This window comes from Perognathus longimembris, chromosome 11, assembly GCF_023159225.1.
Source record: "Perognathus longimembris pacificus isolate PPM17 chromosome 11, ASM2315922v1, whole genome shotgun sequence".
NCBI classification, from domain to species: Eukaryota; Metazoa; Chordata; class Mammalia; order Rodentia; family Heteromyidae; genus Perognathus; species Perognathus longimembris.
This window is the reverse complement of record NC_063171.1, coordinates 64,618,402-64,641,957: the sequence shown is the minus strand read 5'-3', so window position 1 is coordinate 64,641,957 and position 23,556 is coordinate 64,618,402. Positions and strand designations below refer to the sequence as shown.

General features: G+C 37.2%; 1 long non-coding RNA gene across 1 annotated transcript; it reads right to left on the bottom strand.

Annotated features, from left to right (window-relative positions):
• Positions 1–2,168: 2,168 nt before the first annotated feature.
• LOC125360244 lies at positions 2,169–21,939 on the bottom strand. The gene is made up of 3 exons (XR_007212660.1): positions 21,929–21,939; positions 6,927–6,934; positions 2,169–2,325 (listed from the first exon to the last, which is right to left on the bottom strand). It is a non-coding gene; the product is annotated as an uncharacterized LOC125360244 (long non-coding RNA).
• Positions 21,940–23,556: the final 1,617 nt, after the last annotated feature.

Sequence of the window (23,556 nt, the reverse complement as noted above, 5' to 3'; positions counted from 1 at the left end):
ATTGAACAGTAAGGACTGTTATTCCCCAAAGGAAAATCCTATATAAATGATGTCCAGGGTATAAATATGTCTGTGCTTTTACACTCCAAGTTTGAAGGCAGTTAGTATTATTTAAATAATTTCCACTAAAAGTTTTACTTTCTTGCCTTATGTTCCTCACAAAATCATAACCAAAATCTACCTTTAATTAAGGGGAAAACTCTTTATACTCCTTCCATCCTTTGAATTGTAATGTTTGGCCATATTCCAGCATTAATTGCTTTATCTCCCAGGTAATGAGCTAATTTGCATCTTACACAACTTATTTGCTGTCAAAACATCTATATGAAACCAAAATTTAGTCAATCATCCATTTTATGTGCTCTCAGGCTTCCAAACATCTGGTTGTTTAGGAACAGCAGGATGTCTAAGACAACATTTTAGCATTCATCTGGAGACTTTTCATGAACTCTGGGGGTAGGAGGAGTGTTTGGCAATGCACACAGGCATCCTCCCAGTCACCTGGGAAAACAGCTTAGCCACACACTCCCATGCTACTGCAGCTCACACCAGCCTATACAACAATCTCAAGGCTAATTACCCCAGGTCTTATGTTTTACAGCTTCCTAGCCAATATTTTAGGGTGGATTATTCAGATGCCAGGTAGCTTTCATCTTCATATTGCCTTGCTATTTGATCTTTCGAACATATAGAAAGCACACATATCGGAGGGTATTGGTGGAGTTAAATTCATCAAATACTTTCCTCAGTCATTAGCAAAATATCTACCTTACCCTGAATGAGGGAGAGATTGACATCTTCATGCATGAGGAAATACTTAGCACCCAAGACATATCCTAGATCCTAGGAGCAGTTGCTGAATAAACCAGTCTGTCTCAAACATCTCCAAGGAAGCAAAGATGAAACAGAACAAAATGAGCTCCTCACCATTCTCTCTCCCTCCCTTTCTCTCTTCCTCGCTCTCCTTTCAAACACTATTTTCATCCCTATCCTACTGCGCTTTTCTCTAACATTGCTGAGAATTTGCTCACTTGTAACATATAACTTGGTATCAGTATTCAGATTTCTCTCATATGTAATCCATGAAAACACATTCCTGACTTCTCATGAACTCCTTCCCACACAAGTTGGCATCTGAGATGGTTCTCAAGAAGGCAGTATTCACTGCCTTATGTATGTAACTGTAACCATTCTATACATCACCTTGACAATAAAAGTAAAGTAAAGAAAGAGGCACTTCAATCACTGTGTACTTTTTTGGGTAGTTATCTATGTGCCAACTAAACTAACATTGTCATTGTTTTCACCTTGAAAAATAACATAATGGCTAAATTGTAAGTCTAATCATAAAAACACATGTACAGTAAATTAGAAAAGCTTCTTTTAAGCCACAAACATTTTTTTAAATGTGATTAAAAATACGTATTAGTCTGACTCTGTGTGAATACCTAGAGTCCTGAATAATGCATCATGGCCCAGTGTATTTTTTTTCTTTTACCATCCAGTGAGTTTACTTGTAGATTTATAAGCACATTCTACTTATACAAATGAGGGAAACCAAGAAACTTATGTTTCTTGGGTCTGGCTTACTTCTCTTGCTATTATTTTTTCCAAGTCTTTCTATTTCCTTAGGAATAATGCAATATCATTCTTTCTCATGGAAGCATAGAATTCCATTGTGCTTTATTTGTTTTGTTTTTGTTGCCAGTCCTCGGGCTTGGACTCAGGGCCTGAGCACTGTCCATGGCTTCTTTTTGCTCAAGGCTAGTTAGTACTCTACCTCTTGAGCCACAGCTCCACTTGCAGCTTTTTTCTATATATGTGGTGCTGAGGAATCAAACCCAGGGCTTCATGTATATGAGGCGAGCACTTTACCTCTAGGCCATATTCCCAGCCCCTCCATTGTGTATATGTCCCACATTTACTTGATCCATTTGTCCACTGAGGAGCACCTGGGTTGATTCCATATCCTGGCTCTAATAAACAACGCTGCAATGAATATGTTTGTGCTGGTAGCTTTAGTGCGGCCTTGTGTTCTATAGGGAAAAATTCCCAGGAGTAGAAGAGTTGCTGGATCATAGGTTTATTCTTTCCAGGAACCTCCATACTGCATTCCAGAGTGGTTGAACAAGTTTATATCCCCACTAACAGTGTAGTAGCATTCTCTTTTGGCCACATCACTGCCAGCATCTATTATTGTTACATTTCTTGATAATGGCCATTCTAATTGGGTGAGGTGGAATCTCAATGCTGTTTTGATTTGCATTTCTTTTATGGCCAGAGATGATAAACATATCTTCATGTGTCTATAGGACAGTCTTACTTCTTTATTTAGTATTTGGGTTGTTGATTCTTGAGAGTTTATTTTTGGGAGTTTAATTTTTTAGCTCTAATCATATTTTAGATATGAGGCCCTTGTTTGATGCATAGCTAATAATGATTTTTCCCATTCTGTGGGCTTTCTATTTATCTTACTAGCTATGTCATTTGCTATGCAGAAACTTTTTAGTCCGATGCAAAACTATTCACTCAATCTTTCTCTGACTTCTTGTGATTCTGCATCTTTACTTAGGAAGTTTGACTTGTGCCTAGGAACCCTAGTGTTTCTCCTATCCCTTCCCATAAAATTTTCATGGTTTCTGGCCTTATATTGAGGTCTTTGATCCATTTGGAATTGTTTGTGATACAGGATGATATATAAGGATCTAGCTTCAGTTTTCTGCACACGTATAGCCAGTTTTTCCAGCACTGCTTGTTGAAGAGGTTGTCTTTCTTCCAACCTGTGTTTTTGGCTCCCTTATAAATATTAGGTGGCTATGAGACTGTGGTTTATCCATGGGTCTTCTATTCTGTTCTCTGGGTCCTCAGGCCTCTTCTTGCACCAGGACCAAGCTGAATATAATTACTATGTCTTTGTAATAGAGTTTGAAGTTTGGTTTTGAAATTTCTCCAGCACATCTTCCTGCTAAGGATTATTTTTACTATTTGGAGTCTTCTGTTATTCCAAGTGAATTTTTTGATTCCTTTCTCTATGTCATTGAAAAACGTTGCTGGGATTTTCATCTTTGAGTATTGCTGAATTTGAAAATTGCTTTGGGCAGTATTGCCCTTCTCCTGATGTTAACTCTTCTAACAGTGGAGCATGGAAGGTTTTTCCATTTTTCTTACCTCTTCAACTTCTTTTTTCAGATTTTTAAAGTTTTCACAAGAGATGCCCTTTACATCTTTGGTTAAATTAATTCCTAGGATATTTTTTATTGTTGTTTTTGTTGCTGAGGCTATTACAAATAGAGTGCTTTCCAGATTTCAGTCTTGTTCTTCTCATTGTTGGCATACAGAAAAGCTATTGATTTTTGTGGATTGATTTTATACCATACTACTTTGCTAAAGTTCACAATCAGCTCAAGTAACCTAGGGAAGGAGTCTATAGGGTCCTTTAAATACAAGAATATGCTATCTGCAAAGATAACATCTCAGCATATAACATAATATTTATTGAGATGAACTATAGGTAGTAGAAACAAAAGGATTTTTTTCTATTCTCTTGTTTTTTAATCCTTGTTGCTGTTTTTATTGTCATAACCTTTTGTTTGTTCATTTATCTGTTAGGGGAGTTTAAGGATGGTTGCAAAGAAATGGTTTGAAGAAAGTGAACAAACTCAGCAGTAGTAGTCATTAGACCCAATGTTAAAAATAAAATATACAACTTGTTTGTGGAGACAGGAGGGAAAAACTGGGAGAGTAAAAGGGGAGAGGTTATATTGTTCAAAAAGAAATGTACACTTTATCTGACTTAGGTAACCATAACTTCTCTGTACATCACTTTTGTAATAACAAATTTTAAAATTTAATAAAATAATAAAAATAATGCTGCCAAAACAAATCATATTGAGAGAAGAGGAGACACTAAGTAACAGATTATTAAGATTTTAATTAATATCAAGATATTGAGCTGACTGGAGTAGTGGACAGTGTTTAGAGTTGTCCACTGATATTCAGCTATTATAGAGATGTCCATAGGCATGAGGACACATTGAAACATGTTTACCCTCTAAATGAGAACATGTTTGCTATGCTGAGAAGGAAAGCACATGAGTGGACTGGCACCCAAGGAAAAGGAACAATAGAAAATAAGGGTGTTGATTGAAAAGCAAATTTGCCTTGTTGTCCTTTTAATGTGCCAAGATAAAGTTACCAGTTTAATAGATGGTTATCTAACCCTCAGCTTAGAAATCACCTTTATTCTACTCATTTGCACACTATTAGTTTTTACATAAGACTTGCAGTATTTCCTAACAAAGATCTTGGTTTTCAGAAAAAAAAAATGCATAGTGAGAGGAGAAAGATCACCCCCTCATGGATTTTAATCAGTAATCAGCATTACTGTTTTATTTTTTTTATAAAAAATTAAATTAGACTAAAGGTTTTGTAAAAGTGTTCAAAAATTGTGGAGAGCTTAAATGTATGAAAGGTAGCAATTACTTTGTAATTCACATAGCTGTGGGGCACAACAAAAAAGGTGATATGTGCCACTTTTGAAAATAATACAAAATTGCTTTAGAGGTGGTTAACAATTTTGCCAATCCTGAAGCTCAGGAAAGGTTAGACAAAGCCTGGACCCTCTGAAGGTTCTCATAAATGGGCCATGAGTGCAAGGAAATTAAGATACACAATTGATCAAGTGGCTCATTGTTTTCTATTGCTATTTCCTGTGTTCTATGTGTTTCCATAGTAAATGCCTTCTTTTGTGGGTGGAATTTTGTCATGGAGAGAGATATATGAAAGTCAAGCTCCAATGATTGCTGCCAGTAATCTTAGCAACCCAGGAAGCTAAGATCCGGGAGATACTTTGAAGCCAGCCTAGTAGGAGACTGTAAGACTTCATTTCCAAATAACCACCAAAAAGCCATGCTCGCTGTGCAGTTCAAGTAAAAGAACGCCACCACTCAGGTAATCCGGGCAGGTTTGAGGAACTGGATTCCAAATTTGAGGACCACAGAACTTCAATGAATGGTAATACCACTATTACTACTGCTATTAAAATAATGATAATGATAAAGAAGATATGGAGATCCCATTTTCTGCTCTGTGGGCACGATCGTAATGGGAAAGTCTTCATAGTTGTGACTGAAATATAAACTGCAAATCCATTGTGAGAACAGACAGGCACCAGTTCTGAACATCTACCAATGTATCTGATATAAGGTAGTATGTACCTTATTTTTGGTTATTTCTTTGATTATAATCTCAAAATTCAGGAAAATTCCGGCCAACCCTATGCTGATTTAAAGCCTAATTAAATCCAATTCTGGAGCAAACACAGACATATAATCATGCATTGAAAACAGCTATTTGTTTTAAAGGTCAGCTTAAAATTTGGTTAATAAATTGTATCTTGCAAATGCTTGAGTTTGTATATGGAACACTGTAGCTTTCATTAAATCATTTCTACTCGACATGATTTTAATCAGAACTGTTGTTGATATCTTTGTACAAAGAGCAGAAGAAACAAGTAAAATGAAAATAGCAAAAGGTTAAAATATAATTTAAATTTGCTGACGTATTTCCTTTGATTTATTTTTCTTAACATGTTATTGCATTGAACATTTAAATTCGATAGGAATATAGAAATCTTATTTGTTATTTGCTCAAATTGCTTCTCATATATTTTCCACATATTTTTACTGAAAATGCTAGTAGAATAGGAATATATCACAATGATTTTTCCCATTTAGTTTCCTATCTAAATAAGAACTATTAAAATTTTATATGTATGTAGGAATATTTATATATATATACATATATAAATTTATTTCTCTACCTACCTGCTCTCATTCTGTTTACTTAAATATCCTCTTATGTATTTGTTTCCTCTAGATAAATTGTCTATTTAATATCTCTTGGAATATGTATGTCAGTAGAGAACAGGAAACTTACACATTCCCACATTGACTGATGTAGTGATGTCCTCCTTAATAAAAAAATTATGCTCAGCACATATACATCTACTAGGTTCACAGATATCCCAGGCTGAGTTTGGACTCCATGAAGATACATTGGTTCAGAATAAGTACAAGTAACACATTTAACACAGATTTCCAACATTCCTGGCTTTTGTTATTGTTGTTGTTATCATTTTGCAATGGACAGCTGTAGTGACCTAAGCAAGTGGCTTTTTTTTTTTTTTTTTTTTGGCCAGTCCTGGGGCTTGGACTCAGGGCCTGAGCACTGTCCCTGGCTTCTTTTTGCTCAAGGCTAGCACTCTGCCACTTGAGCCACAGCACCACTTCTGGCTTTTTCTATATATGTGGTGCTAGGAAATTAAACCTAGGGCTTCATGTATACGAGGCAAGCACTCTTGCCACTAGGCTATATTCCCGGCCCAGCAAGTGGCTTTTTTATGTTATGTTTTGCTTCTTTTGTCTTTTCCTGAGATTTTTCTGAGCCCCTCAGATATTCTCTCTCTTTCTCAGTCTCTGTCTCTCTCTATTCATACACACGCGCGCACACACACACACACACACACACACACACTGTTCTTTTTTTTTTTTTTTTTTTGACATTTTCTTCTGGGCTGGGAATATGGCCTAGTGGTAGAATGCTCTCGTGTACATGAAGTCCTGGGTTCAATTCCTCAGCACCACATATATAGAAAAAGCCGGAAGTGTTGCTGTGGCTCAAGTGGCAGAGTGCTAGCCTTGAACAAAAAAAAGAAGCCAGGGATAGTGCTCAGGTCCTGAGTTCAAGCCCCAGGACTGGCAAAAATCAAAAAGAAAAACAGGACATTTTCTTCTATATTCTATCATCTAAATGTAGTAATCCTTAGTCATTGCTTTAAAGTTTGGACTTTATTTCCTGTTAAATCTGCAAGACTGGTATAGCAATGAACAGAAACAGTAATCCCATGGCATCAATCCTATGATAACATGACTCTCTTAGGAGAGTCTTGCTGAATAATAAAAATAGTGCATATTGTATTTTTTCTATGTCAATAAGTATATTTTTCCTTTCAATTAAATCCTTTTCAAATGAGAAGAATTATAAAATATGAAATTGGTGAGCAGAATGCTAATTTTACTTCCTTAATAGTTTTTACTTTAATTAGTGATATAACAGTGATAAAGCAAACAGACCTGTTTGCGAGCAATCTATGATAAAGGGGCTAAGAATGACTAGAATACAGTATTAGCTTGTTTGGAAATGTAACAATAAAGCCTTCCTCTCACATAACTAATATAAGTCAAAAAATGTGATAGAGTGTCATATAACCTATGTGTTAATAAAGGTAGCATATATAGAATTTAGTATATTCAATCAATTAATTTTAATAATTTCAAAATATTTCCCTTTCTTTTGCCTCTTCTAGTTCAATGGATAAACCTTCTTAGTAAACACTGGCAAGAACAGGAGGAACTCTCTAATATTGTTGGTGGGATGTAAGTTAGTAGAACCAGTACGGGGAACTGCACAAATATCCTCAACAACTGAAAATAAAATTGCTGTGTTATCTAGATGGACTGCAGCTGGGTGCCTCCCAACTACGGGACCTCAGAATCCATCAGCTGCACCTGCCTACCCACGAGGACTGTGCTATATGCATGGTATCAACACAGACAAGCAGCCTTGACACCCAACAACATATGGGTGGATTTAAAATTACACACATATGTGATCATATGTTTGCACACACCCCTCTCATTCAGCCATAAAAAGAAATAGTAATAAATATTATATAAACTACTCCAACAGTAACACAATATAAAGGATTAACAACAAGGATGTTTGTTTCACAATATCCATAGCTTCCATTAAAACAATGATTTAGCTGGTAGATTTGATACAACCGTTTAATAAAATAATTTAATCATAATTAATTTATATTAATTCATATTAATATGCATTGTAATATTATTATATGTTATAATATGTAATAGGTCATATACTACATATGTTACATAGCTTAATACATTATTTGATTATAATCTTGTAATCAATTGCATGACAGTAAATTGCAATTTATTTATATAATTTGTATATAGTATTTCAATAGTGTTAATTATTAATATTGCTTTGCTAATACTAATTAATAAAATTAATATTACATTACCTATTGAAGCATGAGATTTCCTAATAGAAAGATTGTTTTCCTACATATTCTGTTTATCTTTCTGCTTCTGAAGTGCATTAAACACTATGTTTAGGTAAATACTGTTTACCTTTCTCACACATATGAACTGAAATGCATTCTGTATACTGTATTCTAGGTTATTTTATGAATGACACCAGTCCTTTCCTCTCAAGAGAAATATAATTTGTATCTAGAAAGCACTTCAGTGTTTAGAAGAATTTCATCCCCTCCATTTTTACAATTTTTTGTTCCCTCCCTCCTCCCTCCCTCCCTCCCTCCTTCCCTCCCTCCCTCCTTCCCTCCCTCCCTTCCTCCCTCCCTCCCTCCCTTATTCTTTCTTTCCCTTTTGTGCTAACACTGGGCATGGACTTCAGAGTCCCATACTCTCACTTGGCCTATTTGTGCTGAAGGCTAATGTTCACACTCAAGCTATAATTCCCTGTCCAACTTTTGAAAGATAAGAAATCTCATGAACTGTAGTGATAAGAAACTTCCTGGACTTCATCCCCAGCCTAGCCACTCAGCCTCCTGAGTGGCTAGGATCCCAGGCGTGAGCTTCTAGCACCCAGTTCCTTTTGAAGCCTAGACAGAACCCGCACCCTCACAGCTCACAAAGGGGAGCAGCTGATCTGCCACGCTGGCTTTCTCCAGCTTTTTTCACATTATGCTTTTGTACATCACACTCCCTTGGGACTTCTTAATGCGATGAAAACCTTGTGATTTTATGTCCTATAATTGATAACTAGACCATATGATGCCATTTTACAGTGAGAGACAGGGTTTTAGCTAAGAAATCTAATTTCACTTTTGAATCCAAATTTTGTCACATAGATCACTAAATTATGATGCTGTAATGATCAGAAAATGGTCTGAGAACATTACTACTGAAATTATTTGATTGCTATTCCTGCAATTTTGGATAGTCATAGCTATTTTCTCCCTTCATCAATGTTCTTATTTCAGGTTTGATCACTCAATTCTTTTTTAACAATGGTTCTTGATTTCCTTTTCCCATCTCAAATTGCCTTAAACTTCAATGCACTCATTAATGTCCTTTGAACACTTATTTTTAAGTGTGCTTCCTATCTAACTGAAATGACACCTTTTAATATTAAATTCATATGTGCACATATCCAAATGTATTGACTGAGGATTTTAGTCTGAAAATTAATTTTTCTAAAAAATAATCAATTGTATGATACGCTATTCTCAAATGTAATTTTTCTACATCTCTATATAAAAATATTCTGGCACAAAGTAAATTCAACTCATTGTAATCATTCCTTAATGATTAATAGTTTTATGCTAACTTATGTTTCTAAATATGTTAATAAAATATTGCCATTACAGAAGAGAAATTCAATACAGACCTAAAGGTAAAATAGCCTCCAAAGATTTTCAAATGCCTGTATTATACCCATAATGCAAGATGACTTACAATATGAATAATGCAATTTCTTGATTATTCATCATTATTGGAACAATTGACCTGCTATTAACCCACATCTATGCAGTGGTCTTTAATACACTCTGCATTATCCATCCCTTCATCAATTATCCTTACTAGTTATTACACTAGTTATTATACAGAATTGTGTGATATTGGCTTCTCTCTAGTATGCACAAGAGAGCTTAAGTAGATTATTATTACCCTCTTCCCCACCAGTTGTCTTTATCTTGCTTGTGGATTGATTGGTGAGATTCCTGGAGCATAGAAGTTTGAACATTGCAATGTGTCCCTAGCACTTTTTCACGATGACTTCCTGTGTGAGGATTTGTTTCCTGCTTACTAGTGCCTTCATTTAAGTGAACACAAAGAGACAGTCTTCTAACTGAAATCAGGCTTAGGATGGCGGAGAGCTAGAACTGCTAAAGCAGACGATGAGAAGGGAGGAAGCTGACCCAGCCAGCCATGAACTCCTGCCGGAGAGCCAGTGAGGTGACCAGCCTCCGAAGACAGGAAGATTGGATGGATTTCTTGGGATGAGTGGCACATGGTAAGCATCACGGAGTACGAATGCATAGATGTCTGATTAAGCTTTATTTTTAGCTGTACTGTCTTCTAAATCTGTACTGACGATGAATTTCACATTACTGGTTCAGACTGTCCCTGCCTTGAGTTTTCTTCTTTCAGCTGTCAAGAAAGGAAGCGGAATCTTGGGATCAGCAGGACTCGTTTTTTTGGCTCGTTTATACATAAACATCGAATTTAGGTTTTATGAAAAAGCATCATTAAATGATTTTGAAAAAAAAAAACCTTAAACATTTCAGGGATGCATGGTAAGTTACAAACAAATTGTAAAATGGGGTCTTTTCCTCTGGATGTTGCTATTTCTTTTAAGGAGATTCTACTTGTTTATGAATTTTGGAAAGACCTATTTACCTCATTTCTCTAGTCTACATAGTTTTTTAAAATATATTTTCATCAACTTTAAGTAGTTGTACAAGGGAGTTGTCATTGGACAAAGTAGTTTATAACTATAATGCATCTTGGTCAATACCACCCCTTTCAACATTCTCTCTCATTCCTCCCAACCCCAACCTTTTCCCTCAATTATCTTAATTTTGTAGCATTGTATGCATTTTGTATGCATTGAAATCTTATGACTGTATTCTATCTCTTCCTTCATTCTTATTTAATCAATTCTGCTATAAATTATAATCTGCTATAAATTATAAGTAATGACAAAGATCTGCGGTTTGAAAAATATTACATTGTCATAATTTCTTCTGTCATATATATATGTAATATACAAATATGATGAGACAATATTAACAGTTCAGTCTAGGGACACAATAGCAGAGCCAGTGAATGCCCAAGGCCCTGTATCTGACTGAATTACTACAGCTTTATCACTTGATGGCTTGCATTCTTAGCCAACTGCTGGTAGTTTTTAAGATCATTGTACCAATTTGTAATATAGGAATATTGATGTCTCTTAGCAGATTGAAGTATTAATGTATCACAAAATCAACATTGTATAGAGGATGGTACTGTGTAGATGCTCACTTGAAGAAATTACCCAAATACTGGAAAAGATAAGAAGACTGTAGTCCTTGTTGTGCAGTAATATCTTCATGTTTTATTTTTTATCACATCTATGCAAATATGCCCTCATTAAGAAATTCAAAACCATCATTCTAGTTTTGTAAGTTTATAGATACTACAAACCATTCACAATGTGTTCCTTACAAGACACTGTTTGGTTCATTGGAAGAACATAAGTATGTAAACTGACTTTCATTCGCTCTAGGACAAGATTATATAAAACATAATTGGTGAGATTCACATACAGAAGTAAGCATATCATTACCAAAACATGAAGAAGAATTTTTTTCTACATTCAACAAATATGGATATAAACTATGTCCTTTAAAGAACATGGGTAAAATTAAACTAGGCTTAAAATGGCAATTGCTTGAATTTTTATTGTAATCAGGGACAAAATGACAGTTGCAGATGTTATGATGATGTCCCTGTGTATTTGTATCTAAAACATTTACATTTTATCATTTAAAAAATTACTGATGATTACATTACAAATTGATTTTATGCACAAAGAAGTCACTCTTAATTCAAAATATATTGTTCTGGTCATTGTACGTAGTGGCCATATTCCTGTGGCTAAATCTCTATGTTGTATAAGCCTGATGAATGCATAGGAAGCAGATATTAATACAGCATGTGTAACTATTGTATTTCTTCTTTTATGCACCAAGCTTATGCACAATAAATCATGAGCAGATTCTTTTCCATTTGGTGTCACATCTTATGTCATTTTGTTCAGAGAATTTAAAAAAATTTTTCAAGAGACATAAAAATGAACAAACAATTTATGGACATAACTTTTACAAGCTCAGGCAGTACAAGTATGGTTTTCCTATGGAAGCGGCAGTTCAAATATAGTGTTCCAATGACAAGAGATTCTGACAAGAGAGAGAAATGGCAGGAGAGGAAGTTATTTCCACCATGGTTATTTGGACTAGGTCATGAGCTTTTATATTTTCAATCTTAAGCTTACAATAAAATATACTTTTATTTGCAGTGATCAAAGTACAGCAGCACCTAGCCATACTTGTAAAGGTCTTAGAAGTGCAGTCTATAGACTCCTGTCAAGTCAAGAAATAAAAATCTCTTTTACAACAGGTTGAAATAAATTGTTAGATATATGGGATTAACTATAAACTGAGCCAATTCCTAATAGACAACATTTAAGTACAGTATTTAAAATATTTGTTCAAATTCTAGATACTTAAAAGTATGAAGCATCTCCAGTTATGTGAAACTATAAGGGGGAAGGGGAGGAGAGAGAATAAGACAGAGAGAAAATTACTATTACAATGGTAGAAGGATTTACTTTTTTTTAAATTAGATTTTCAGTAACAGATTTTATGGGCATGGTGGAAGCCAATCTACTTTTCCTATGTATGACTCATTCATATAAAATCTTTTGTTAATTAGGAACAAGGAGAACAAACTCATAGAGCCTTTCAAAAAGAAAGAGTGCAGTAATGTCCTCTTTCTGGTCACAGGCAAATGAAAGGCAGTCTGGAGGTGTGGTTTTGTGTGGCGATTGAAAGTGATTTCTGACAGCTATGTCCATGACAGTGTTTATCGCGGGTCTCGAAGACCATTTGAGACCACGTAGGAGTTTCTTCTGTCTGTCTTTCAGTCACTTAAATATGATTCTTTCTAGGAATTATGCACTTTACTTTTTTAAAAAGCCGCTTATTTTCCATATCTGTGGGATTGCGTATATTTTCAGTTCTCCGATAGCATTCAGTCATTTCTATATCCGTTGCTCATTTACATTACAAGGTATGCAGCTATTCATATGGTGGGGGGAAAATTAGCTAGGTGCTCATTCCTCAGGCCTGTCATCCTAGCTACTCTGGAGGCTGAGATCTGAGGATTGCAGTGCAAAGCCCACTCAGGCAGGAAAGCCCACGAGACTCCTATCTTCAGCAAACTGCTCAGAAAAAGTCAGAAGTGGTGCTGTGGCTCAAGTGGTAGAGCACTCACCTTGAGCAAAAGAATCTCCAGGACAGGATCCAGGCCCAGAGTTCAAGTCCCAGGACCAGCAAAAAATTGTTTTCTATGAGAAGAAATATTGAAAAATAAAAACTTTAGGATTTTTAGAACAAATACAATTTTTTTCCCATTAGTCTGTCTGCCTAAATTTTCAGGTATGATCACCCACAGGTGTGTTGCCTTGTGTCCAGCATGTGCCATTTGCCCATGAGAACACAGCAACAGTGACTGTCAACAATCTACCATTTTCTATGAATCTCAAGCTAAGCATTTAAAAATTCAAAAGTTAGATAACAATTCCTTAATGTATAAGTAAAACCTTTTAATATCTCTAGCTAAAATTGCAAGTATATCTTCTTGGAAAATTGCTATCAATGACACAAAACTAGATCATGATGTTTCCCTGTGCATTAAAGGCAGCTACATTAACAACTCTGAGGTCACTGCTGTGTATTACTAATGCCATGTAAGAATATATTAAAACATACATTGCATTATAGTAATCATTTCATCTGAATAATAGCCCTTTGTGTGCATCATACCAGCTTCTCCCTTCACTAATCAGCAGATGGTTCACATGATGCAATTTTATGTGAGTGTGTGTGTGTGCGCCCTCTCGTGGGTGTGCGTTACTCTCATTAATTCCTCTGAACTGGATTATGAATAGGTTCTTCTAGTAAGATTCAGATTATTCTGCATGTTTATGGAAAAACGGGTTAGAGGGGAATTCAGAAATGCTACAAGAGATATTGAGATTGTTAATCCTGTTGGACAAAAAAATTGAGGTTGGGAGCAGGGGAATATGTATGCTGATGTTCAGAATCACATAATTGCAGTCAACCGGGTGGAGTAGAGATGTGGTCTTTCAACAGAGTCCAGTTTGACTCAGAGTTAAGTCATGTAGATGACCATGAACCAACTCCATGGACATTTAGTGATCTTTTATTGTATTCCAGAAAAGACAGTACAATCTGATGATAGGAAGGTAAAGTGTATATACCACCACCACAAACAAAACGGAGTAGGAAAAATAGTTCCTGAGCAAAGAATTGCAGTTGTATTTGGAAAGTGGTCTCTATCTTGTAATATACTGCAAGGCAGAATGGCAGCACAAATTAGAGGCTTTGGGAAGGCGGCACTGAAGAAGTCACCCTGGGGTTCCATCTGAAATTTAAATAACTCCTTATATAGAGATGAGTCAGCTCTCTGTAGTTACAAGGATGTGCCGGAAAGCATGGAGAAATCAACCCTCAAACCCACCATTCAAATCCCAGCTTCATAATGCATTCCTAGGCAACAGAGTGGGAAAGAGGTACAAGTTTCTAGTTTATTAAACTAGCACTCTGCAGTTAACAAAGCCATACTTTGTACATAGTAGGTTTATTTAATGTCACAGTACCTCTGGGATCATTGCAGAGATTATCCAAAAACATATCCTAAGTGAATGTCATTGCAAATGGCATTAGAGCTTCGGAGATCTTCCAGAGTCTCTAACCAGAGGCCTTACTTTTAATTGTTGTAGCTTTAACTTTCATGAAACAATATTTAGTGTGAGTTCAAATTTTGTTGGTTTCTACATTGAATGTTGAGGCTATTTCAGGAATTTTTGTTATATTAACTAACATCAGAGAAATCCATTTGTTTTAAAACGAATGCCATATTATTGTATCAAAATTTGTGTTTAACTTATGAGAGCTTGATGAGTAATTAAAAGAGAATCTTTTTAAGATTGTATGTGATCAAACTCTATAAAATACATACTTCTATTAATGTTATACTTCAAACTAGTAACCAAGAAGGGTCAAGATGGGTAGTCATTTCTGTTCTGTAACTTATTTCTTCACTTAGATCTAAATGAGCCTATGCAATGCACATGTCATTCGGAAGCAAAGGCTTATACTGCAAAACACTGTCTTCTTTGTTAATAATCCATAGAATTTCAATGTTTCTTATTTCCAACTTGACACTTCTCTATCACACACACGTATCTCCCTCCCTCTCTCTCTACATATATACATATATATGTATATATAATGTTCATTCAAATCTGTATGTGTTTCTTTCAGGCAGTTAAGAAATCACTAAATAGTCCCAGATTTACATAGTCATAAAAATCATCATTAAAACTACACCTCACCCACTTATGCCAAACATACTGCATCTATAATGATCTTTTATTTTCTTTAGAAAAGTAATGATTTATAAAAACTTGTGTCAAAATAAATTCCCTTTCAGGCATCTTCCTTACTTTGCTACTAAAACATCATCCCTCCCACTTTGATCTGCAAAGGATGATGGATTCATTTCTGGTTTCTGGTACTTTCAAGTTAGAAACATTACAACTGACTGCCTGTGACTTTCAAAATTTTTCACTGACCAATCATTTTTTTTTCCTGTGACTGTAAATCTGTCCCTAGAGACCTCCTGTAGAACTGGATTAGCTCGCATCCCAAACAAAAGGTGACAGGATGTACATTTCTGCTGTGCCTTCACGTGTGTCGCCCCAAAGGCATAGCAAGAGCTACAGACAAGGCCTTCCCAGCCTTCTCCAGCTACTGAGGTCAAGCCAAGTAATCGCTGAAGGAACTTTCAAAACTATAAAGCAGTTATAAGGCACCATTGCTGATATTAGAAGAATGATATTTTCTAGTCTTTGTTCTTCTGCTTGTAAAGTTATTTTTTTCTAAATCATCTTCTCATCACCTTGGATTTTGACTCATTTCTAGAAACGTTCATTGGGTTGAGAGCAAGTCTCAGAGTTACAAGCACAATCGGGGTTTTTCATTTCAGCTTCAGATACAGTGTTTATAGAGCTTTTGCAGACAGTAGCAGATAAAACTGAATTTAAATTCAAGGCATTTACTCAATTGGCCCCACTGATCCATTTAGCAAATGGCTCCATCAATTTCACCTGAATATTGTCTCTTACACAGGACCTCCAGAGTCAACTCTTTAGTAAATTAAGTCAATGATGAGTATTTCTTAATTTATTCAGACTAAGGTTAAGGAATGATATTCTAAGGAAAGTTACTGTAGTACAGAATGAGCAGGGCAAGGGTTTTATTTAGCCTGTACTTTCAATACATTGTAGCTGTGTTCAGACCAAATATATTTAGAAAGCCATACTGAAATGGGAATCTAAATGTGCATGGGGCTGAGACCTCATGCTAGCAAGGTGAAATTGCCCCTGATTTCAATCAACACTCACATTCTAAATACATTGCTGCTTGAATTTGAGTTCTCAAATACCCTAGAAACCTCTTTTTGGTGAAATCCCAATATAGAGCCTCATGGGCAATGATGTTAAGTGCCAGTGTTGTCTTCCTGTATTTCCAGCTTCTTAGGAGACTGACATTTGAGGATCATCACTTGAAGCCAGCCTGGGCAGAAAAGTTCATGAGAATCTCATTTCCAATTACCCACAAGCCAAAATGGAGCTGTGCCTCATGTGGTAGAGCACTAATCTTGTGCAGAAAAGCTGAGGGACAGCACCCAGGACATAAATTCAAACTCAGTACTGGCACCTGCGCGGGTACGTGCGCGCGCGCGCACACACACACACACACACACACACACACACACACACCTCCAAGAGACATATAAGACAAATCCAAGCATTTGCGCTGTATCAGTACAGATGGTGTCTGGTGATGACGGTGACGGGGACATTTCAGGAGCAGTGAACTAAGTGGCACTCATCTTCATTACCACCCCTACTGAGATGTTAAATATGTGGTCAGAAGTGATGCGCTGTGGATGATTTTGTAGGGATTAAAATTGGGATTTTAACAGAAAAACTGTGTTAGAGAAGAAAACCTAAACCCATTGTCACTGCCTAGGCATACAATATTCCATCTTTTCTGTGGTGTAACAAGCCCACCAGAAGGAAATCACCACTAAGAAATTCCCCATCAGGGACTCAGTGTTGTTGTCTGGTATTGACAGGCTGAGCCCAGAACTATAAATGTCACTGAGGAGGCCTTGCTGATCACAAATAATTTGTCTTAGTTCATATACAAAACCCATTGGTGATGCCATGGCTAATTTTGTAGCACACTAGGGAATAAAAAAAAATATGTCTAAAGAGAGTCTCTGTGCCATTCACTAGATACTTAATCTCATGTGGCTTTCAGTCTTTCTCTGAAACTTGTTATTTGTCGAGTCTTTATAGAGAACACAAGTGTCTTCACTGGTGCACCATTCTGAATGACCTTTCCTCATAACTCTTCACCATACTTCCTTGTTACCAAATGTACTCCAAGCCCTTGCCAACCCATTAAGTCCACACCACTAGCCACATCACTTTCCAGGCCAAAAAAAAAAAAAATGAGCAACCAGATTTATTTGCCACTCAAACACCTGCCCGGCAGGAGAGTTTAGGTAATGGAGCTGCACACATGCCTGGCTAGGGATGCAGAGAGGCTGGATGAGGCCTGGCAGTCCTGGAAAATACAACCCCGCTGTGACCGCCACACATGGAGCGGGCAAGCCAGCAGATCAGCCAGTTAGAGGCTCTTGGCGTAACACTGATATTCAGAACACAGAGAAGGCTGCTGCTCTGTTTTCCTCTTCCAGCTCTCACAGAAATTTCTCTAATGGGTAAATTAGAGTTGGAAGCATTCTGTGGAGAGGGTATTGGAAGTGTGATCCGTGTGGACAGCTGACCGGCGGAGAGTCCACACACAAGGCATGATGTCATGGGTGGAGGGATAGCATGCACAGGAAAAATAGGGAAGACAAAGAAAGGAGGTAAGGAAATTAGCTGTCAAATTTAATCCAAAGGTCTTTTGTTCCTGTGATTGGGGAATGGGGATGTCTGAGAGAGAAGATAAACACACTAGAGATGTCTGTCTATCTCTGAAAATTAAGAGAACCATTATAACTGAAAACTCATTTTTTTCCCATTGAAATAAGGTAATCCTTCCTGAGGCTGATGGTGTACTTACCCCTCATCTTTTCTACTGAACAAAGAGTAGCCACTAAGAGCTTTTGAAAGGTACCATTGCCTACTTGAATAAATAACATGAGGTCATGATCAAAGAAATATCCTTTCATCTGTTCATCCTGGTAAGAGGATAGCTGAGCAGTTTGCATATAATAGATTTGTTTCAGAATTTTACACTGTCTTCATCATTCAGACCACTTCCTCTAAAAGATGTCACGAGTAGGAGTTTCTATTCCTCTGTGATAATATGGCTACTCTCTTAGCATCTTAGAAGACCACACACCACCCTGTCTTCTCAGGGATCCTAGAATGGATTAATCCTTTCTTTTCAGGATTTACAAACTTGCTAGGGAAAGAGCAGATGGTCCTGGAGTCTGAACTTGCTCTTCGCTAAAAGCTGCCCATATTTCCTCTTATATGGTATTCCAAAACGTAGATGCATGCTCTTTACAAACCATCAAAGAAGGGAGAGGAGAATGAACTTCTCTTATGACACAGAGAGGGTGACAGAGAGAGAGAGAGAGAGAGAGAGAGAGAGAGAGAGAGAGAGAGAGAGACAGACAGACAGAGAGAGAGAGGAGGAAGAGACTGTGGTGATACAAGCATTATACTGATTGTATGATAAAGCAGTTCCCTATACCTACCCACATCCCAACACTTTAGCCCTATTCTGTATAAGGACTGGGGTTCACAGGTGAGGTGAACACCTGGAGCAAAGTGTCTTGTACCTTCTTGAGACCCTACTCACCACACTTAAGTAGTCTCTATTCACCCTTCAAAGACTGAAAGCCAGGAGGGGTTCAGACATTTATTAGCCAAACTTGAGGATTACTTTTTACTTCTAGGTGCTTAAATCAAACTATTCAACCTGTAGCCCTAATGAAATGTTTATGTAGAAAAGTTTCAAATAGTCTATCACTTTACAGTTGTATCTCAATCCCATATCTGTGTTCTCTGGGCTTTCCCCCCTGCTAGTAGAACAAACCTAATTGTATTACATGTATAGATAATCAACGTGAAAAGTTACTCATAAACCGTGATTCTTTTTTTTAGAAATTTTCTTCTCTGGCAGTATGCCACAGAATTCCTGGCCTCTGTAATGCTGATAGCTAACCCTTGCTATAGGACTGAGAACAAGGAGTGAAGCTGGAATTTTTTTTTTTAAATGGCATCAACTCTTAAAAGGTATCTGTCATGGATTCAGCCTTTGAGATGCTTTTGTTATTTGTTTAGCCTTAAAACCAAATAATATGCAAAGGAAGATGCCTTCTTTCAACAATAAGGTTCTGCCAAATGTACTGATTCGAACTTCTCAATCATATTCCCACCATCCAAAAACATGCCTCCCTTCCCACCCCCATTGCTGTGTTAACTGGAGGTTGAGATATATTTCTGTGATATTTACAAACAGATTTTAGACTTAATCATCTTTTGCCCTTTTAAAGAAGGAGAGATGGAGGTAACATAACATCTTACAAAGAGGTCCTCAGGATAAATTTACTGCATGGTAGACTTCAGTGTTGACTTTTATCTCTGTAAGGCCATCTTAAAGAAGCACACTGACACCAAATTTTTAAAAAAAGATCTTTTACTAAAAAGACTAAATTCTATCACTACTTTCTCCCTGTCCTCCATCTGTATTTACTCTGAGATCAAGAAACAATAATTCTGAGGAAAACACAGATTTGGGGTGCTTTATTTGCCACCTGCAAGGCTGTTTGACGCCCAAGTATGTAAATCACATCCTGAAGGTAGAAATCTCAAAGCCAATCCTAGTGTTAATTCTTGCATTAAGAAAGAGAAAGCTTTACAGATGTTGGGGTGTTAGGTGTGTTGAATACACACCCAAAAGTTGGAACTCAAATGGTACTGAGAGAATCCATCATTACACAGAGCCTAGCACAGTGGTTCTGAAAAGGAGTAGGTTTGTGGGGAACTGTGGGAAGACAGCAGACTGAAAGCATTCAACCTATTTGCTCAGTGAATGAGAACAATCCGCTGACACAGTCAAGCGAAGGGTTCCGGGGAGTGGAGGAAGAAAAGACAGAAGGAATGACCAGGGTTTGGTGGCAACCCTGGAAGCTACAGAGAAGCCATCAAGGCAGGAGGAATAGAAGCTAGGAGTTTGGGCCTAGCACCTGCTTCTCCCCACTAGGGACAGAAATTGTGTTCTCACCTGAGGATCTGCTAAGGGAGCTGAAGGACAGACAGACAACCCAAGAACCAGGGAGGATGGTCAGATCACAGTCTCTTAAATAGCTGGGATTAGATGTGAGCCACTGACGCCCAGCTCAATTACAATAAACTTATTTCTCTCCAACATGCAGCCAAACCTATTCTCTCTTCATGGCCTTTCTGTAGCTTAATGAGCTGGTTTTCTCCTTCAAATATTCCCTAAAAATGTCACTATACTTGAGAACGGACTTCTGACCAACCCATGACTGGTAAGTCATCTATGCCAAGAAGGTGAGTTTTTGTTTTTTTTTTTTTAAATGGCTAATTAGATACATGCACTTTGTCTCTTTCACATGATGATCTGTGTCACCCTGGGACTCTGATAGCAAGGCCATCCTGCTACATGTAGCCTCTCCACAATGGACTGCAATTGTGAGCCAGAATAAACCTCTTTTCTTTCTACCTGCCCCCCCCAAAGGCTGATTATCATTGAATTTTCTACTTTATTTTCCTTGTGTCAAATTTTCAAGAGAATGTAGAAAACCATAAATGAGGGAACTTGTACCATGATTCTTCACCGCTCTATATATCTATTGTAATTACACAATGGGAATCAAGTGAAGTGTTGTTTAATAATAAAAACATGTTTCTTGCTATTGAAAGTATGACAATAAAAATCTCAAGACATCCACAATAAATAAACTGTGGCCTCTGTTTAACAGATAGTAGATAATTTTTGCTTCCAGTACAAGTACTAAAGGTTGTTAGTACAATAAAGTTCCACTTCTGAGAAACAATTGGGTACATATTAGGAACAAGCGCGATTAAGATTAGACTCGACTCCTGAAATCTATACACAGCATTGATTTTTAAATGATGCCTAAGTTCATGCAATTCTCCTTCAACGGCTAATTATTCAAACTGAGCGATTGTTCATTGAAACAAAATCTATTCATCTTTTCCAAATGCATTGACTACAAAATGATTTTGAGCAGTTACTGAAAGTTATGACGGAAAAAGAGAGAAAAGCTTCTATCATAATTTTCAAAGCACTTTTAAGTTTGCCTTTTCTTCTCCAGGTTAAATATGAAAAGCAAAGAAAAAGGGGTTCACTGAGCTAGAAACCTGTATTTCTGTATTTTTGTTTCTATAACAATCCATTGAAACACTTATAAATCAATTGTGGTTCTTTTTTTATTTTTGCATAGAAAACTTTAATACATCTTACAGATAGCTTTCTGTATTGTTTTTGCATTACTCCCTGAAGTAATCTGGCAGAACTGACATATTTAAAACTTAGTGTGGACCACTAACTCTTTACATTTAATTCTAGTAATAATTTAAGAGTATCGACTATAATAATCCATTCTGAAGATGAGTGCTTGAGGCTTGGGAAAGTGTGAAAGTTATTCAGGTTACAAAACCTTGAGCTGTAAAGTTAGAATGTATACCCATATTTGGTCTGCCTACAATGGCTGTGTCTTATCTATATGCAAATTTTCACCTACAGATATATTAACATGAGTTTAGCAACTATCAACTTTTCTCTTTTCAATGTTAAAGATTTCTAACTGCAGTTATTTTAAAAGGGGATACTGCTGTTCAGCTTTACATTATGTTAGCATGAAAGGATTTATCATTGAAAAACAAACCTTCATAGAAATCTGGATAGTCTGTTAGAAGTAGATTATAAGTAAAGTGAGAGCAAATATTGATCTAAAAAACATTTTTTAAAGTTTTACCTTTTATATTTAAAGATCCATAAAATAATAATAATAAAGATTTAAGTTTATGAAAAACTCAATAGAGTCAATCAATTCAGAATTTTTAAGTGAACGCAATGTTAGACAGCCACAGGGACTTGCTTTCCAAGAGGATTTATTTCCATGGGGAAAGTCCGCAAATGGCTGGATGCCTAATAATCTGGAGCCAGGATAAAATCTCGATGGTGCCGCCAGACACAAGCTGTGTTAGAGTGGCAGGAATAACGCGTATGGGATTATAGATGACGTTTTCTGGCCCAGTGCAAGAGCCTTAAGAACGTGCAGTTTTTCTCTTGTTTCTTTCCTAGCAGCGCGAACCTTGCTGGAGAGCTGCAGATGGGGCTTTTGAGGGAGGGAGGGAGGATGCTAGCTGTGGTTTAAGCACAGTGGAGCAGGAGGGCGGCAGGCCTGGCTTCTCAGGGTGCACTGGGGGAGGGGGAGGGAGAGGGGGAGGGGAGGGGGGAGGGGGAGGGGGGAGGGGGCACCAGCCCTGGGCAGAGTGAAGTGAATTGGCCACCTGAGTGTACTCTGACCCTTTGGCTACAGTCAAGGAATTAGAAGTGAGAGATGAGACTTCACCGTACAGGAGGCAGCAGTCTTGCAGGGTTAGGATTTCAGATATACCTGTAAAAAGTATGTAAAATCCAAAGGACAAGGGCCTGTCTGAATTCTAGGAGTGACAGGGCGTAACTCAATGTCTCCAGCATCCCAGGAAAGAGGCAGCCAGCAGACTGTCCACACAGGAAAAGGCTGGGCGAGCTGGACTCCAGGGGCTGGGTTGTGCGCGGGGAGCTGGCATCCTGTGAACCGGGCATGTGGGGTGTTCCCTCGGGCTAAGGAAGAAACCCCCATCCTCCAACACGTGCTGCTCAGGGCTCCTGGTTGAGTTCAATGTGGACTCAAAACAGCAGTAAAGTGAAACGGAGAATTCTTAGCAACAGTCTCAAAACCAGGCTCAAATGTCAATAACATGGGATACTAACCTTTCTCTGAGTCAAAAATAACCTTTATATCAGATGGATGTTTGATTCCCCAATTCTAAACTTCATCACAATTAAGTTTCATGTCTTAAAAGTGTAGTCTCTGTCTCTCTGTCTCTCTGTCTCTGTCTCTGTCTGTCTGTCTGTCTGTCTCTCTCTCTCTCTCTCTCTCTCTCTCTCTCTGTGTGTGTGTCTCCCTCTCTCTGTCTCTGTATGCTTGAGCATATGCAGGTTTATGGGAACATGAATATGTGTGTGTATATGTGCATATAATTTCTTTTAGTTTTCAATTACTGTAGCTGTCTTTAGATGCCTCAGGGAAACAAAAGTCAAAGGAAAACAAAGTTGGTTCTCTTAGGAAGATACAAGGTAGCTCCTAATTTGTCCCTAATTGAACTTTACAAATCATCTTATTAAGACTTTTATTAAATTAGTGGTACTATCGCCTTAAGTATTTATCCTGAATGGCTTGTATTTTCTTTTCATACATGCTTATTTTATGGAGCTTTATTCAATGCACACATTAGCATTTG